At 43.8% G+C, this 9,599-nt stretch overlaps 1 long non-coding RNA gene and 1 pseudogene across 1 annotated transcript; both read right to left on the minus strand.

The window, feature by feature from the left end:
- Positions 1–803: 803 nt before the first annotated feature.
- LOC141027682 (uncharacterized) lies at positions 804–1,746 on the minus strand. The gene is made up of 2 exons (XR_012189385.1): positions 1,526–1,746; positions 804–1,387 (listed from the first exon to the last, which is right to left on the minus strand). It is a non-coding gene; the product is annotated as an uncharacterized lncRNA (long non-coding RNA).
- Positions 1,747–1,802: 56 nt separating this feature from the next.
- On the minus strand, positions 1,803–5,827 carry LOC141027681 (disease resistance protein RPM1-like; annotated as a pseudogene).
- Between the last annotated feature and the right edge of the window lie 3,772 nt (positions 5,828–9,599).

Consider the following 9,599-nt stretch of genomic DNA (forward strand, 5'->3'; position numbering starts at 1 on the left):
AGGCCGACCACCTCTGACGGAAGAGATGACCACCACCGCCGGCTGCACCGGTCAGAACAGATCTGATCGGAGGTGCCGCCGACGAGACCACCAGGCCCTCCACGCTGCCGTCGCCGATCTGAAGGCAGCCTGCACGCCACCGCAGCCAAGCCGGCCGCCGCCGACCGAAGGGCCATCCACAACGCCCACCGCGCCAAGCCGTCGCCGTCCGAGGACGGGCCGGCCTGCCGCCGCCTGCCGCCACACCGCGCCGCAGATCCCAGATCAGTCGCACCACCACGCCTTGGGGTCCGCCCCACCCCGGAGACGCGCGAGAGAGGAGATCCCCCGCGACCGCCGTCGGCCCCCGGGCTTAGCCCGGCGGCGGCTAGGTTTCTGGCCGCCCGAGTCGCCCTAGGGGGAGGACGACGCGGGGTCCGCTCAAATCTCACCTAGCAAGCAGTGTCGCTCCAGTGTCTCCTAGGTATCAACATTTCTGACGTTTTAAAACTCATGGTACCATGTGGACACTGAACACTGAAGGAGGTTTTCTTTAACAAACAAACAGTATGTTCTTTCTCTGCTACGAAATGGATCATAGGAAATAAAAGCAAGCTGAGCGATATTCGACCAAAGAAACCGCCGGGGGACGTTTTCCCTGACAAACTAAAGTTTTTAAAGCTAATACAATGAAAATCGCAGTTTTTGTTTTTGCGAGGAATACATGAGTATATATAGCAGAATGAACCTTTTCAAAAAATATATAGTAGAATGAAAATCAGAGTTAACAGTGTATATATAGCAGGCATATTTGGCGGAGAATGGATAACAACAGATGCAATAATTTATGGCTGTGTTCATTGCTTGATGCAAAGGCCGAGTGTAATCCTCCTTTTAGGGGAAAAAAACTGATGCAGTCATCATTCTCTGTTTACAAACAAGCACATAGTACATAGTTGCAGCAACAAGTGGAGGGTAATGAACCATCTCTACAAAAAAACAGAGTACTAGAAAACAGAGCAAGTCTGTATTCAAAATTGCAGGTGTTCTCATCAGGTTGATCAGCCACTCCATTCCATGGTGTTCCCCAAGAACCGATTTTTCATCTGGGCCGACAATTTTAACTTGTAAACTCCTTCTGAGATCTCAAAATGGTGTACTTGCCTCTGCCACATTGAAGCCCCAAGATCAATGCATTCATCTTCCATTAACAGCGGCAAAATGTCAGGATCCCTCCTGCTTCACCTTGCACCATATCAGAGGCCGGCAGCCAGCAGGGATGTTTCGAGAGCTGAAGTGATGGCCAATTGCGGCATAGCAGTACGTATATGCAGCTTAAATGCTTAATTAGTACGTAGCAGCATCTCGTGCGGTGTAGTCCTTTGCATTTTCAACCTCATCTCCCCAGCTGAGATCAAATACACGGCATCAATTAGTACATATCATTAGCAAATGCATGTTTGCAAACTGAAAATGATACCAGAAACCATAAGTATATGGAAAATCCAACATGAAAACATGAAAAAGGGGATGTAGATGAACTGACCAGTTATCAGGGTTATCACAGTCCATACTTCAGAAAATTTTCATCAGTTGCATCACGCTCAAATCTAATCTGTCAGAGTTGCTCCAGCTCCTCCCAAATATCTAGATTCCTGACATTATGAAATGCTACACATTATGAACACCAATTTCTGCCTTGCTCCTAAAGAAGGAGTAGAAGGTCAGCAGACTGTAATCCTTTCATTGAGTAGCTTACTCTTTGGCCTAAAAAACAAAAAACAAAGAAGGAGCAGAAGGTTAGCCGATGCGCACCTCTAGTACTTCCATTGGACTAAACCTGCCTCTAGTTGGCTCCTTGTTATTATACAACCTTCGGCAGAAAATCAGGTAACGCGCCACCATAGGTCGCATTAATTTCATCATGAGTTTGATCATGCCATGCTCCAGCTTGTCCCGGATTTGTGAAATTCTAATTTCCTATAAGCGTGGTAACAAAAGGGTTCTTCAAATCGTAGAAAACAAGAGGAGCCCAATTGGTAATGGATGTGGAGAGTCTAAGACACGAAACTGATATGATAAAGAACTGCTTCTGTTTTGAGACGTCGTGGTTTAGTTTTCGAAAACAAAGTGCGATGTTTTTACTTTGTACAGTATCAGAATAAATAAAAAGCTGAAAGCAAAATTAAAGCAGAAATAGATAGGCAGAAATTCTACCTGTAGGTACCAGCGAAGGCGTCGACCAACCATCAAGCATCATCGTTGTCGGAATTGCAGGACCAGAAATCATCTTCCACCAAAGCAGAGCCTTTGACGCAGAGCCTTATGTCAGGATCTTGCCTGCTGCTACACCACAGATTAAAACACATCATCAGTTCAGTTCATACTTACCTGCTACTGCTAGTGAACAAAAGAGAAAATAGCCACTGAGTACTGACCTGTCGCTCCCAGTCGTCACGGCCACCAACTGCGACGAGGAGGTCTCCCCTGCTGCTGCATGCTCGGCATGGAGAGATGATGATTCCTCCCCCTCCGTTGCTTCAGCCACATGTACTACAATAGTGGATCCTTGGACAATGTCACCCAGGTCGTGATAGCTCTGCTCGTCATGCAGTCGCAGCACGGGGTGGTTGGGGTGTGCCTCCAATTCACGTTGCAACATACCAAGCCTGGCCACTTTACCACGAGTATTAAGCCAAATCTCATTGAGACTTGAAAGGTGCTCGACACCATTAATCCCTGATTCTATCCGGCAGGCACTCACTTCTATCTTTCCCAGCTGGGGTGAGGTGCCCTCCTCGAATATCAACTCTCTCACTTGCTTCAGTATCCAAATATGAAGTTTCTTGAGATTTGGGAATGCTCCCGTTTTGAACGCTAACTTCTCCCAATATAAGAGCCCATTCCAAGACTAAGCTGCCTGAGGTTGGGAAGTGACCCTATTATTTCCATGATTTTACCTTCTTTCTTTATTACAGTCCTGGATAAGCGAAGCTTGACCAAATGTATCAGACTGCCAACCCAGCCAGGAATCTCTCCAAGGCATCCATCCAACTTCAGACTCCTCAATAGGGGAGGAGGAGAGGAAACAACATGCAGCCACTCTAGTGTTACGCCTGAGCCAATAAGAAAATTATTCACTGTAAGAGAGCGGAGGCAAGTGAGCTTCTGAATGGCATCACACAATACATTGCATTTTTGCTTGGTGGCCCCTTCTGTTGCCACCCTCAGTTTTCTCAGCTGCACAAGCTCACCTAGCTCTTTAATTGCTTTGCCACAGGTCCGCCTAATGTCCACAACCTCTAGTATTTGCAGCTCTTTCAGGTTGCCCATTCCTTTTGGCAACCTCACACCATCTGACTCTGACCAACGGCTAGACCATGCCATGTGTAGCTCAGCAACTACCTCAGCACGCTCACTAGGATCAACCAAAGGTGTGAACTGCATGGGCAGACAAGATACAGCCAGCAAGCATTTCTTTGGGTTATCCAAGTCAAACCTTTCAAAGGAACCATTTCTGGCACAACGGAGACTCTGCAGAGTCTTGAGTTTACTAATCTCAGTTGGTAGTTCTGTAATATAACCGGCTCTTATGTTCAAAGTATGCAAGCCTTGTAATTTTCCTATGGATCTGGGAAGTTTATAGATATGTGAATCTCCCAAGGAATCAGAAAAATTCACATACTTCAAATGGCGCAATAATCCTATGCTGCTGATATCCTTTTGTGCTAGTGGAAACTGTGCATTCTCTAGATCCAACGTTCGGAGCATTCTCATGTCGGGTGAACAGACAGAAGGTGATGGCCCCAATGATCTGTCACCAAACACAGTTACTGACCGAACGTGGCTCCAATCCATATTTATCTTTTGGCACATGATACCATGGTATGCTACATGGCGGAAGGTCTTATTTACAACACTAGTCAAATTATTCCCTGCCACGTACACAAAATTCTCATCTCTCGATATTGCTATCATGACATCGCGAACGATATCATGGACTCGGCAGCTCTTCACAACCCCTTCTATGTTCACTCCTGATGGCTGAATGATGCTTCGGTTGATTAGATCATTAAAGTAACTATTCCCAACCTCCTCAACACTTAGCCCATCTCTGGCGGTAATAAACCCCTCGGCTATCCATCTTTCTACCAGACGCGTCCTTTGGATTTCAAAATCCTCAGGAAATATGGCTAAATACAGAAAACATGACTTAAGATGAGAAGGTAAGTGGTTGTAACTCAGAAAAACCATCCTCCTCATTGCTTCAAGACTTCGGTTGCTCTCTAGCTCTAAGGGGATCTGCTTGTAAATACTTTGCCATTCACTAACCTCTCTAGTGGCAAGCATGCCTCCTATTGTAAGAATAGCTAGTGGTAATAGTCCTGACTTTTTCACTATCTTGGTAACTATTTCCCTCATTTTCACATCATTTTCCATGTCCTTCTCACTTCTCCTAGTCTTCCTTAGTAGCAAATATATGGCATCATTTGTTTCTAGGGGTTGATGGTGGTAGATAAGTGGTAGGGAAGATTCCAATGAGCACTTCTCAGCTAAACCAACATCTCGTGTTGTTACAATTATCCGGCTACCTTTATTGTTATTACTCGGAAAAGCAATATTCTTTATCCAGTTCCAATCATCTATGTTTCACAAATCATCAAGTACAACAAAGTACCTCTTTTCAAGCAGCTCTTTCCTCAGATAGTTGGCGAGGTCCTCTTCTCGCACTACATTACCTTCAAGTTGCTTCTTCAGTGCTTCATTGCCAAAAAATTCTTTGATCATAACCTTGAGAACCTCCATCCTGACAAACGATTGCGAGACAATGACCCAAGCACAACAAGAAAAGTTCTCCATACTTTCATAAACCTTCCTTGTAAGAGTAGTCTTACCCAAACCGCCCATGCCGACGACGCATACTACCTGAGCAGGACCATTTTTGGCATGGACATCTATAAGCTTTATCAACTCTTGTTTGGGCTTGGAAAACCCCACAAGTCCTGCTTCATCTATGTTGCTAGCTGAATGGTTGCGAATATCTTCCATGCAAGAATCCCTCTCATCATTTGTTCTGGTAATTTGGTTCTTCTCAATCAAGTTGTAGCGTGTGTTCCTGTTGCTGACTTCTTCAACTCTTGATTTGAGATCGCGGATTTGCACCGCGATTCGATGTTGGTCTTTGAGCTTCATAAGCTTCTGCGACAAGCTTTGACTTGCCACATGCACCATGAATTCACCAAGGCAATCTTCAATATTGTATGATAGCTCCCTTACTTGCTCTGCCCACACCTTGAGTAACAAGTCTTTCTTCTTCATATCTTCAGCGGCCACCAGGAAAGCCTGCATCGTTGCTAGCTCGTCTTTGATGAACCTATCAACAATGGAAAAGTAACTTCATTACGACATGCTTGGTGTCATTCTTGCGGCCTGTGATATGCAACAAAATAGAAGAAATATGCACCTCCATGAAGAGATTTCAAGCCTACCATGAATACCTGGTGCCATTCTATATACAAGAGTTGAGTAAAACATTTTGGTTGTTTCAAAAATTATATGTCTGACTAATGTTCATCTAATAAGATGTTCTTAACCGACAAAAGGATGTAAGAGGCAGTGGGAAGTGCATGAGAAAAACAAAAGAAGTGCATGTGCACATACCAGATATCCTTGCGCACACCCATCAGGAGGCTCATCTCGTCCGCGGCGGCAGAGGCGGCCTTGCTAATGGCGCCGCCCAGCATGGACCTCGCCATGCTCAGCACGGTCTCCGCCATTATCTCCGGCCGGCCGATATGATCCTCTCACAAACAACTCTTTGGTGGGGTGTTGAGGAGTAGGAGTAAGAAGTGAACTCGGTGTAGCAAAGCAATGCAAGCTGCAGTGCTGCTTTTATAGCGCGCGAACGGGGATTATTGTTCTTCTCTCCCTACGGCTAACGGTATTTTAGTAAGAAGTAGTAGATGAGAACGTGCATGCACATGGCATCGTGCATGCCATGGGGGCTAATTTGGAGCCTACGTATTGGATCTACCGAGCATAATCCACTTGGTACTAGCAGCAAGCGTGCCTGCTTCCTCGCAAGTCGCAAAAGCCAGCAGCAGTAAAAGTGTTTTTGTGTTTTTGTTTCGTTATCTTCTTGAAGGCATTGCTCGGATTTTCTTAAACTTTATCTTCATGGTGAAAACTCAGTGTCTGACTTTTGGTGATTCAATCTGGTGATGGCGGCGCTTGAGCCTCGTTCCATTCATGGACACGTTACTGATGACGAACGTTCCTCGTTGTCCTTGTGATGTCAAGATATGGTTAGTGCAGATGATCGTTGTCGTAGTTCTTTAATCATTGTTTCGATTGCTTTGAAGTTCTTTTTTCGTTTTCTTATTCCTCCGCTTAGGCACAATTTCAGTCTTGTATGACTTTGCTTTTTGTCATCTTGATTCTTTGTGTGCATGTGTTGGTGTTGCTTGTGTGCATTCTAGTCATGCAAATATCGTGTGTGTCTTCATTGTGTTTGCGTCTCCATGAGGCTTCACTCTAAATAAAATCCACTCTTTGTTGATAAAATGGCAGTTTTTTTCTCAATCCATCATGGCCAGGATTTCTTTTTGCGGATTAGAAACCTGTGAACGATGGGTCTTTTTGGGGAAGAACTTTCAATATATTCATCATCTATTATGACAGTACAAGGAATCAGAAGTAACAAAAAACTACATCCACGTCCGTAGACCACCTAGCGACGACTACAAGCACATGAGCGGGCCGAACATGCGTCGCTATCATCGCCCTTCCCTCATTGGAGCCGGGCAAAACTTACTGTAGAAGACAGTTAGAAAGTCATCGTGCTAAAGCCCCATATGACCAACGCATAAGACGTCGTCGATGAAAATAAACGATGAGTCTATTTGATAGTCGTGGATGTTTAGATTTGTCGCATTGCAGGGGTGTTTGGTTTATATTTAGTGTTTTTCCATCGCAATGTTGATAATCACATTTTTTATTTGACATTTCAGTTGCCGATGTGTCGGCTAAAATTAGTTACAAAAATAAGGTGTGAAAGAGAGAAAGCATTGCTGAAATTTTTTCGAACTATTCATCTTCAATCATGGCATGCAGTACAACGAGCATAAAAAATAACAAAAAATGCATCTAGATCTGTAGAGCACTTAGCGACGACTACAAGCACTAAAGCCAGCCAAATGCACGCCGCTGTGATCACCTCTCCCTCAACGGAGCTAGGCAAAACTTGTTGTAGCAGACAATCAGAAAGTCGTCGTGCTAAGACCCTATAGGACCAGCGCACCGGAACATCAACAGCCGCCGATGAAGAGTAAGCATAGATTGGAATGATCCAGTCTGAAAACACGCAAACATAGAAGAACTATGACCAGATCCGAGAAAATCCATCAAAGATAGATCCGCCAGAGACACACCTCCACACGCCCAACGATGATGCTAGACGCAGCACCAGGACGGGGTCTAGGCGGGGAGAACCTTATTCAATCTACACTTTAGTCATCATAGCAGGAAGTTAGCAACCGTTTAATCATATGTTAAATATGTTAATAGGATTTGCTTTGGGTAACATACGCTTTAGTCACCAACATTATATTACCTCCGTTTCAAAATTCTTCTCTTAGATTTATCTACATATGAATGTATGTAACACTAAAACATGACTAGATACATCCGTATCTAGACAAATATAAGACAAGAATTTTGTGAGTAGTATATACCATACTAAAAATGAAATATTCCTTCGTGTGGCATCCTTTTCAAAGTGTATATATGTTAGTACTGCATTCTCACCCACTATGTAGAGCAAAACAAAATGACACCGCGGCAATAGCGGATCTGGTCATTTGCAAGCCCGATGGTTCATGTGCCGGTGTGTGCTGTCTGGCAACATAGAGGTGTAGGAAGCTATGGCTGCATACGCGTGCTACAGTTGAGTAATTAAGTACTCCCTCTGTAAACTAATATAAGAAGGTTTAGATCACTAAATAGTGATCTAAAAGCTCTTATATTAGTTTACGGAGAGAGTAATTATAAACAACTTAATTTCCAATGTGTACGGTTCGGTCTGTCTCTTGCTTTTTGTGTTTTTTGCTTTTGCCTTTTCTGTTGTCTGGTTATTAGTTAATCTGTAGCTCTTGTGGTTCTCCATAAGATGCATGTGGGCAAGCAGAGCAGGAGTAGTTGAAACACACTATTGATCAAGTGGCTGCACCGACCGCGTGAGAAGATGCTGCGACGGGAACAAAATGACGAGAGAAAGAGGCACAACGGGTCTTAATTGCATGCCATCGATCCGACCTACTCCCTCCGTTCGGAATTACTTGTCGTAGAAATGGATGTATCTAGAATGGCAGAAATGGATGTATCTAAAACGTCTAGATACATCCATTTCTGCGACAAGTAATTCCGAACGGAGGGAGTAAATGACGTGAGAAGATGCTCCCCACTATGAATAAAAAGCAAAATTGCATGCCATCGATACGACCTAAGACGCACGTCCAGGTACAGCTAGTGTTAAGGTAACGGCACACTTTTTAGCACGCTGGACGGTGGTAATTTGAAAAAAAAATACTACTCCAGTTAATGGTTTTTTTTAATTAAACGTTCATGCGGACCTACTGTCTAAAATTACTCCCCAGTGTGTACTGTCCATGATCATGGGTTCAAGTGAGCTGTATGTTCATGCGGATCTACTGTCTAAATTAGAGCTTCCAGTTAATGCAAGCGACCGAGCCCAGGTTTCGTTGATTCAGTAGACTACAAGAGCCATCACGACCTGTAGAGACGACTAATAGGGCTAAACAGAAGTGTAGAGAAGAGAATAAACGAATCTACGAAAAACCGTGGGAGTGACTTTTCAAAGGGTATCCTCTCTCTAATTAGTGATTTCATTGGATCCTATTTAACTCTGGTGAGAGATACTCCCTCCATCCCATAATATAAGATCATTGTGCAAGCTAACATAGTTTGCAAAACAATCTTATATTGTACGAATCTTATAATTTTCTTTCGTTTTGTGTCTTTTAATCTTTTTCATCTAGTTTTTGCTTTTCCTTTTTTTCCTTTTTATGTCATTTTATAAATATAGTTCTTGCATACACATGAATATTATTTGAATATGTGATGGCATTTTTTTCTTGCCGTCCAAAGTGTTAACGTGTATTGTACCTGTGTATGTATGTGTACTTGTAGTCCTAGTTTATAGGATCATGGAGCATGCCCATGCGTGCGTGCCACTTCCATCGGGCTCCTTGTAACCGCTCCTCTGTGTGTATCTTGTACTCGGTGTGGGTGAATGAATGTATAGAGACAATTGATCATTCTACTCAAAGCTCGTGCATGCACGCTTGGTATAGCGCTGAAATGTAGGATCAGTCAGGCGCTATTTTATCGTGTGTATAGCAGCGCTCTTGAAGACTTTTACGGAATCTATTCTGTCGAAGCACATGTCATACTGTAAAAACGTGTAAAAATGACTTCTGCGGGACAAGTGTTTACAGAATCTGTTAGAGATGCTCTTAGACGAGATAGAAGGAGAGTACATAGGTTGGTCATTTGCACGCATAAAATTGTGATCAGCTAGCACACAAAATCTGCCCAACACT

Source organism: Aegilops tauschii, chromosome 7 (assembly GCF_002575655.3).
Source record: "Aegilops tauschii subsp. strangulata cultivar AL8/78 chromosome 7, Aet v6.0, whole genome shotgun sequence".
NCBI classification, from domain to species: domain Eukaryota; kingdom Viridiplantae; phylum Streptophyta; class Magnoliopsida; order Poales; family Poaceae; genus Aegilops; species Aegilops tauschii.